Genomic DNA, 9,686 nt, shown 5'->3' on the forward strand with positions numbered 1-9,686 from the left:
TCTCTGTAAAATAACGTTTTAGGCAAATGGAAGTTTGGGATTCAAACAACATGGCTAGCCCATTGGAGTTGTTGTCTCTGTAGTAGAGTTTAAATGTTTGACAGGTCAGCTTGAGAAAGGACCTCAGTGTCTGTTACCTTATCTTGCCAGCTCATCTTCAGAATATTTCTAAGACAATTCAAATGGAAGCAATTCATTTTCCTGGCATGGTGCTTGTAGTCTCTCCAGATTTCATAGGCATACAACAATGAAGTTAACACAATAGCTCTGTAGACCTTCAATTTGGCAGACAATCTAACATCTCTTCTCTCCCACTCTTTCTTTCATAGCCTCCCAAATACAGAGCTAGCTCTGGCAATGTGTGCATTAACCTCATCATCTGTGTACATTCCTGGAAAGTAGACTGCTAAGGTAAGTGAACTTATCAACAGTATTCAAAATTTCTCCATTTGCTGTAAGCAATGATTCCAAGTATGGTTTGTGTGGTGCTGGCTGCTGAAGAATCTTTATTTTCTTGGTATTGTTAGGACAAAATTAATATAAGCAGCAGAGAATTGATTCATGCTTTGTTGTATCTCAGCATCAGAGGCTGCATTGAGTGCATCTGTGAACAAAAAGTTGTTCACCAATTCTCCTCCACTTTAGTCTTAGCTTGTAGCCTTTTCAAGTTAAATAGTGTACCATCAGTGTGGTAGCTGACCTTGATGCCATTTTCATACTTGTTGAAGGCTTCTGACAATAGTACTGAAAGCATCACACTAAAAAGCATGGGAGCAGGCACACAGACTTATTTCACTCCACTGATGACTGGGAAAGTGTGAGAGTATCTTCCATCATCTAGAATCCAGGCAAGTATGCCATCATGAAATTGACATACCAATACTGATGAATGTCTCCAGGCAACCAAATTTTGATATAATTTTCCACAAGCCCTCACAGCAGATGGTATCAAAAGCCTCGGTCAGTTTTATGAATGTGGTATACAGACTTCTGTTCTGGTCCTGGCATTTCTCCTGGAGTTGTCAACCAGCAAACACCACATAAGCTATTCCTTAGCCCTTTCTGAAGCCATATTGGCTCTTCCAGGTGAAGGATCAGCCAATTAATGAGGACTGTTGCCAGCAGTGACTAAGAGAGAAACCACCTCTCCCCCCACCCCCACCCCTACCCCATGGTTGTCACAGGACAATTTATTTCCTTTACCTTTATAGAGATGGGGTTGACTTCTATCTGAGACATATGGTAAGTCGGTTCAGCATTGATTAATGATGCTCCGTTGAGAACACTGTGGAAGTGTATTCAGCCCATCTCTGCAGGATCACGTCCTTATCACTAATCAATGTGGCTCCATCAGCACTGAGTAGTTAAGATGAGTCATAGGTCTTTGGCCCATAAATAGCCTTTAGGACATCACAAAAGCATTTTGGATTGTTACTATCAGTGTAAAACTAAATTTTGTCAGCCTTCCTACTGAGCCAAAAATCCTGCATCTCTCTAAGCTTTCTTTGCACTTTATTTTTGATGGAATTAAATATTACTTTCTTAGAGATGGATGAATTATCTTGCTTGTAAACCCTGAATAGTTCTCATTTTTCATTTAGCAGCTTCTGAATTTCCCCATCATTTTCATCAACCAATCTTGATGTTCTGGCCCAGGTGAGTAAACACAATGCTGTACAGCAAATCTCTGAAAGCTGCCGACTCCTTTTCTGCTCCACTGTTGCCAACCATGTGTTGGCTCAGCTTTCCCTCTAAGTTAGCAATGAACTTTTCCCACTAAGAGAAGCACTCTAATCTGTTGACATTAAGTCTTCTGGTAGTCATCTTTCCTTAGGGCCACTGCTTTTGTTGAATGCAAATATTTAGCTTGGAGATGATAAGTCTATGATCAGTCCAGCACTTTGTGCCAAACATTGCCTTCAAAATTCTCACATCTTGTCTGTCTCTTTCTTCTCTTTATGATGACATAGTCTATTAAATGCCAATGTTTGCTGTGAGGGTTCATCAGTAAAGTTTTATTGCATTTGGATAAACAGATGACAGTGTTGATGATGAGAAGATCACAAGATGCACAAGTCCTCAGTAGTCAGTGACTGTTGTTGTTGCTGTTTCCGACTCCATTTTTCCTAAGGACTCCCTACCGTGTCTGGTAGTCTGTGCCTACTTTTGCATTAAAGTTACCCAGAATTATAAGCTTGTCCTCCTTTGGCACATTGAAGTTGAGAGTCTCCAGGTGTCCATAACATTTTCCTTTGACCTTATCAGGGTTCTTCATAGTGGGAGCATATGCATAGATGAGGGTGGCATGGCACTTCTCTGCAAGTGTCAATCGCATTGTCATGAGTCTGTTGTTCACTCCTTTTGATAGGCATACAACCTTGTTGACTAGATTAGTTGTGATTGTAAAACCTACACCAGCTTCATGTTACTCTCCTTCACTGTGGCCACTCCAGAAAAACATGCACTAGCTAAGCTAGCCTTCATTTGCCAGCCTTGTTTCACTCAAGGCTGTTATTTGGATGTGATACCTGATTTGTCCTCTCACAACAAGAGGTCTGCTGGACTTTGTGTTTTCTATTAAGTGTGTACATATTCCATGTAACGATGGTGATTGGAATCATCTTTGCAAAAGTTTTTGTATACTTTTTTGTACTTTGACCTCAGGGTGGAATCTCCTCTTGCTGTGGTAAGCATGCCAGGATTGGGTGAAGCCGACGATTTTTAGGGCACCTTTTCTAGCCCCTTCCTCACATCAGGAGGTGAGCAATGTGGTCCTTAAAAGGCTGCTCAGATACCCAGGGGGCTGACAAATCCCACTGCTGCTTCCAGTGAGAAGATGACTCTATAACCTGGGCCATCTGTGTGCAGAGTTGTGACCACAACTCCCAGCATATCTGCACCTGCTGCTTCATCACTTGCCTGCTGCCAGAGAACTTTGGGTTAGGTAAAAAAGGTAAAATGGTATGGGTGTTGTCTTTTGATTTGTGCATAAATTGGATTTAAGTGAGGCAGAGTTGTGGGAATTTGTTGACCTCCCTCTCTCTTCTAGAGTCATCAGAGTCCAGTAGCAAGTCAAAACAATTGGTGATAGCTTGGGATGCAGTGGATGACTTTGGTGTCTTTGATGTCTAACCAAGCTCTAAGTTGTGGCCATTGGAACAAATTGTTCTCATCTGCCTGTTCCACTGGAGGAAGTCTTCACATGCTTGGGGTAGACACCCCACCCTCAATTCACTGAAAGGTTTGAGACTTCTCAGTTACCCTCAAACTTTTTTAGCCCATCTGCCAAAATGGTTTACTGGGTGGTGGCCACTGAACATGCTACAGCTTCTTGGAGCCATAGGTGAGAGTTGGGTGAATCAGGTGGACATGAAAGATGGAAAACAGCCCTAAAAAGGCTTTGGTGGTCCTCACACCAGAGGTACTAGTCCTCCCTGAATACACCTTATACACCTTGTATGAAACTGGAAGGATAACAGGTAGATATGAAATGGAACAGATTTACTAGAATGTCTGTGGTATTCTATTTTCACTATCAGTAAACAAGAAATTTATTTATTTTTATATTTATATTTTATTTATTTTATATCTTAATAAGAGTTGTGCTAAGTGACAAATTTCTAGCCTCAGCCTACAAGTCCAATATTCTACATTATATCTCTACTTAGATGTTCACCTGCCATCTCAAATTCAATATGCCCCAAACTGAACTATGAGAATCTCAATCAATACCTGAGGAAAATATTACCTACTTATTTCTCTAGTCCATACATACAATCTCTTTTTTGATGTTTGAAGGCCAAATACAGATGTGTATATACATATATATGTGTATGTAAATAACATATTTATATGTGTATATATTATACATATATATATATATATATAAAATCTTTCTAACTATAATCTAGCTGAATATATATTCACAGAAGAAGTATAATGGAAAGGGCATTGGATTTCAAATTGAATCTCAATTCTCTTTATTACCTTTGTGACTTAAGAAAAATCATTAACTGCAGCAGGAGGAAAGAGGAGCAATGCTCCATTTGTCATCCTAAAGTCTGAGTGTGAATCTCAGGACTGTAGTTTATAAACCTGTGTTTTTTCCCCCTGTCTCTTCATCTATAAAATGGAGAGTTTAGAATGGTTGACTTCTTAGGTCACATCTATCTTTTTATCCTGTGGATTTATTTGCTTTTCCCTATAACCTATTTTACTTTTTTACATTTTTTTCTGTGGTAGCATAATTCATCTGGTCTCTCATGATTGTAACTTTAGGCTATCTTTAACTCTTCCTTCTTTCTTCTACTCATATTCATTCAGTTATCAAGTTCTCTGTTACTTTTACCACCAGCATGTTTCTGGTGCCTATTTCTTCCTCTTTATTCCAATGATAGGCCCCCATTACTGCCAACTTGGACTTTTGAAATACCTTCCTGATAGGCTTTTCTGCCTCCACTCAACCCTCCCTTTAGTTATGTTTCTGGATTAACACTGTCAGAGTTATCTTCCTTATGCTCAAAAATATTCAGGGGTTCTTTATTGTCTGCTGAGTAAAGTTCATTTTCCTTTGCTTCACGTTCAGATTCTTTCACAATCTACTATGCTAGGCTTAATCATATTTTCTTTCCATATACTTTATGCTCAAACCAAACTACACAACTTTGCTTGCTGAACACAGTGTGAATGCCTGCTTCTCTGTCTTTGCACATACTTATCCTTATCCTTGGAATATCTTCCCTTTGATTCTACCAGGTGGTAATAACATTTAACTCTTCAGACCATTATAGCAGCATGGTATGATGCACAGAAAACCAGAAATAGATTCTGGAGGAGTAGGTCTGCTACTTACTAACGGTGAACTTGGGCAAGTAATTTCAACTCTGAGTTTCCATGTCTATAAAGTCATAAAATAATATTTTACTTACCTTACAGGGGCGTTATGATGATCAAATGAGCTAGTGATATACGTAAAGTATTTTGTAAACCATAAAATTTCATTTAAATGTAAATCATTATTATAGCCCTTTGTAGGTATTATACGTATTTTTAACTACATGGTACCTGCCATGTACTTATCAAGTATTATTAGTATTTTTGCATGTCATATACTTCTGCTACTCTCTAAGCTCTATGAAGGTAGGTACCACATCTTATCTAAATTTCTTGCTTGTTCTAACACTTAGCTCTATGATCTGCATGAAGCAAGTACTTAGTAAATTGGTTGAAATGAACTGTATTACTTACCATGTATCTTTTTTCCTCCTCTCATTTTTTTCTTTTTCTCTCTTTCTCTTCATTTCTCACTCCATTTCCCCTCTTCCAATAATTTTTTCTTCTCTTTTGCCTGTGTATTAGATTTGAAATAGGTAATTATTGGTAAGAATATGTAATCTTTCTGGTTTCACTAAAGGTTCGGTTGAATGGAATTAAACTAGAAGAAGATTATAGCCCCAGCTGCAACTTGAACTTAACAATTATATGGTGACCTTGTAACTTCATCAATATGTATGTGTATATTTGTGTATTATTTTATAAATACTTGTATGTTTACATATTGTATATGTTTTATATGTTGATTTCCCTTGTAGAATGTAACTCCATGAATGAAGAGACTCTAATTTTTATCTTTATATCCCCACTGCCTAGCACATAATATATGTTTTTTTATTGACTGATTGCTTAGTATTACTATCCTATAGCAAGCAATGCAACAAACAGCTGAGACTTCTTTCCTTTGGTAAGGTGTTGATGGCTCCAGTGCTATATTAAGACATTTAGTGTGATCTTTAGAAATACAGCATCACTGGTGGTTTAATGTTGGGGTGGTAGCCATGTAAAGACATTGACTCTGATTATTGCCATTTCTCAGAGAAGCTAAATTCATATAAAATAAGCACCACAAAGAAAAAGCTATTAAAACCAAGAAACTACTTCATTCAGCAAACACTTTGCCTTTTTGGCAAGGAGCCAAGGATAAAACTTATTTAGAATACAAGTTCATTTGCAAAATATTGTGAGATAATGATGAGAGATTATGAACAATATTGTCTCATAAATTAGCAAAACAGTATAGGGGAAATTGAAACTGAAGAATACTTAGCACATGACCCAACTAAGCCAGATGATATTGAGAACATTTGTAAGATGAAACTGGAAAGATAACAGGTGGATATGAAATGGAATAGATTTGCTAGAATTTTGTAGTGTTCTATTTTTACTGTTAATAAACAGGAAACATTTGGTTCTTATATCTCAATAACAATGGCACCATCAGGAGAAATGGACATGAAACTCAAGAAAATGAAAATGGCAAAAGTCATTGATAAGACCGTGTGCGTGCATTTCTCTCTCTCTTTCTCCCTCTCTCTCTTTCTTTCTCTCTTTCTGTCTCTGTCTCTCTCTCTATATGTATGTGTGTGTGTGTGTATATATATATATATATATGTATATATATATATATATGTATGTATATATATATATAGTGGAAAACCTTGCTTGAGGCAACAAAACTTCAAAGGCACTTAGGGATTGATTTTTAAGGTATCTTAAAGGGGGAGAGGAAGATTCTAAAAGAATGGAAAAGGCCATAGGTAGTAGTAATACCAAAAAAAAAATATGATTGTAACGATGTTAGTTAACTACAAATCCATATACCTATTTTCCTTTCTTCTATAACGTGTTTATTTGAATAAGCTATGTGTATACTGAAGGTGTCCTTGAAGAAAATATGAGAAAAGGACAGGAAGATTTTTGCAGATGATACTCCACAACAGACCAAATTTTTAGTGACACAATTGACTAAGAGGTGTAGAGAATTTTTTATTTGTTAATTATGGGAAAAATGTCAACTTAATTAAGCAAAACAGTCTTTAAAGCTTTCCACTGACAAGAATCTCTCATGCATATACATATCACATATAAGCTCTTGATAGAGCCAAGTCACAAAATAACTTTACTAAATAGTACATTTATCATCAGGAACAAATGAGGGATAAGATGGAAAAATGTGTATTTAGTTGGGTAGTTTGCCACTACTGTTGTGGAGGATGTCTTCCTCAAAGTTCAAATGAAGAAGGGTCTTCAGACCTATATATGGGGAAGTTCTATGCACAGGTGAACTTTCTTTTTCTGACTTAAATAATCTTCTTTCTCTCTGCTGGCAAGTTGCTTTTGGTCATTATGCTGTTTATTTTCTTGACCAATCCCTCCTTCCTGGGGTGGTGGTAGGGAGCAAGTTTGAAGATTAGTTGCCAGTTACTATCTTTGGGTCATTCACAAAGTACTTACTGAATGTTCTCCTCAGTCTTAACTTTACTGTAAATTATCTTGTAATTCCCCAAATATTTCACCTTTCTTCTCAATACTCTCATAATGTCCTTATTGTTATTCTTTGTGTCTTTTCTTGATATCAGAAGACCTCTGTCAATTGCAACACCTATAATATGATAATTTGTTTCCACAAAATTAGCCTCCTCATTTTTTTCAAGAGCTTGTTACATGATTATAGCATTCAGAAAATCAATGGAAATAAATTAACACCCAATATGTTAGCATATAGGACAGTTAGGTAGTGGATGGAGTTCTGGGCCTGGAGACAGGAAGACGAATTCATATATGACCTCAGACCATTTAATAGCTATGTGACCCTTGGCAAGTCAGTTAACCCTGTTTGCCTCAATTTCCTCATCTGTAAAATGAGCTGGAGAATGAAACTGCAAACCATTCTAGTATTTTTGCCAAGAAAACCTCAAGCCATGAACAGTTGGAAATGACAGAAAAACACTAAACAAATGTTAGAGTATATCATAACAATATAATGAGGCAACACTTAAATCACAATATATGGCAAATAAAACAATAAAGCGAGGGCACAAAATGATGTCACTTGATATACATAGGATCATAGAAAAGTATCAACAGTAACTATTCTGACATACCAGTAATCTGCGTGTAACTAGGCAATAACACCCAATAAATAAAAAAAAAATTAATTTCATATTCATGTTACCTCATCAACACATACTTAGTACAATAATTAGCAGCATCAAACAGAAACATAGTACAGGAACAGGAAGATATTCATTTTTTAAAAAAAATTTTTAATATATTTTTTTTGTGAGACAATTGAAGTTAAGTGACTTGCCTGGGGTCACACAGCTAGTAAGTGTTCTGTGTCTGAGGCTGGATTTGAATTCAGGTCCTCCTGACTCCAGGGCCAGTGCTCTATCTACTGTGCCACCTAGCTGCCCCAGGAAAATATTCATCATGAATGCAGAAGATTGATCATGAGAAAGGGGCTCACTCATTCATTGTTGTTCAGTTGTTTCAGTTATATCCAACTCTTTGTGACTCCATTTGGGGTTTTCTTGGCGAAGATGCTGTGGTGGTTTGCTGTTTCCTTCTTCAACTTGTTTTATAGAGAAACTGAGGCCAACAGAGTTAAGTGACTTACCTAGGGTCACGTAGCTAGTAAGTGTCAGAGGCCAGATATGAACTCAGAAAGACAAATCTTCCTGAATCCAGGCTCAGTACTACTGTGCCACCTAGCTGGCCTCACTCATAGGTGAGAGTAAACTAAAACATAAGGCAAAATATTTTAAAACAGTATATAAAAGATCAAAATGGAAATAAAATGAAACAAAAGCAAAATTTTAAAAATACAAAATAATTTGTTAGGAAACATTCAGGACTGGAAAAATTCAGTGAATAAACATAAATGTTTTTACAATGTGAAATATCAACATCTTAAAAAAAAGGCAATGTAAGGAAAATTTTCTTTTAAAAATTATCCAGAAATGCCAGACTAAAATTCTACTCAAACTAGGAAAAAAGTATTTTTATTATTTTATTTTCATAATGAAGGAGCCCTTGTGGAGTCAGTGAAAAATTCTGTTAAGGACAAGTAAACGAAAGAAGGAAAAAAAATCAGAAGTCCCAGATATACCTCCCAACTCAAGGGGAAGCTCATGAGTAAAGCCAAATTCTTCCATATATAAGGCACTTAAGGTTTCAAGATAAAACCTGAAAGGTACCCAGTCCAGATCTCTTGGTTTCTTCTTAGTCACTGCCAATAGCTTCACAGAAGCTGTGCTCAAAGACTCCTCCTATTCTTCTTCTCATAAGTCCTTTCAAGTTCAATGTCAGGGACCAGACTACTGGAACTTGGGGGATTCTGAGTACCTATGTTAACCCCTCCCCTTTCTCAATATATACACATATATAATAGAATGCAAGCTCTTTGAGGGAAGGAACAGTTTTATTTTTATTATTGTATTCTCAGTGCCTTGTACTGTGTCTGACATATAGGAAATGCTTAATAAATGCTTGTTGATTGATAACTCACTTGTCTTAATATAAATTAATGAGTAAGATGACATAGGTGTACATAGCATAATTATAAATTAATGAGATTGAAGTTTATGAGACAGAAGAAATTAACCTCATTATTTTTAGTCACATTTTGCTTTCTTGCCATGATGGAATCATAATGTTATTATATTATTCATGCCATAAGGAAATTGTAATTATTTTGTGGGCTTTAAAAATTGTTTGTTAAAACATAACATTTAAATGGGTAGCTACATGGCCATATAAGGACTCTTAACAAAGACAAGTATGGTTCGAGGTATGCTTATTATGAAAATAGTAAGTGTCCCAGGAGGAATAGAGAAAGACTGAAATCT

The sequence above is a fragment of the Phascolarctos cinereus genome, unplaced genomic scaffold (genome assembly GCF_003287225.1).
Source record: "Phascolarctos cinereus isolate Bilbo 61053 unplaced genomic scaffold, phaCin_HiC Scaffold_4;HRSCAF=312, whole genome shotgun sequence".
Taxonomy (NCBI): domain Eukaryota; kingdom Metazoa; phylum Chordata; class Mammalia; order Diprotodontia; family Phascolarctidae; genus Phascolarctos; species Phascolarctos cinereus.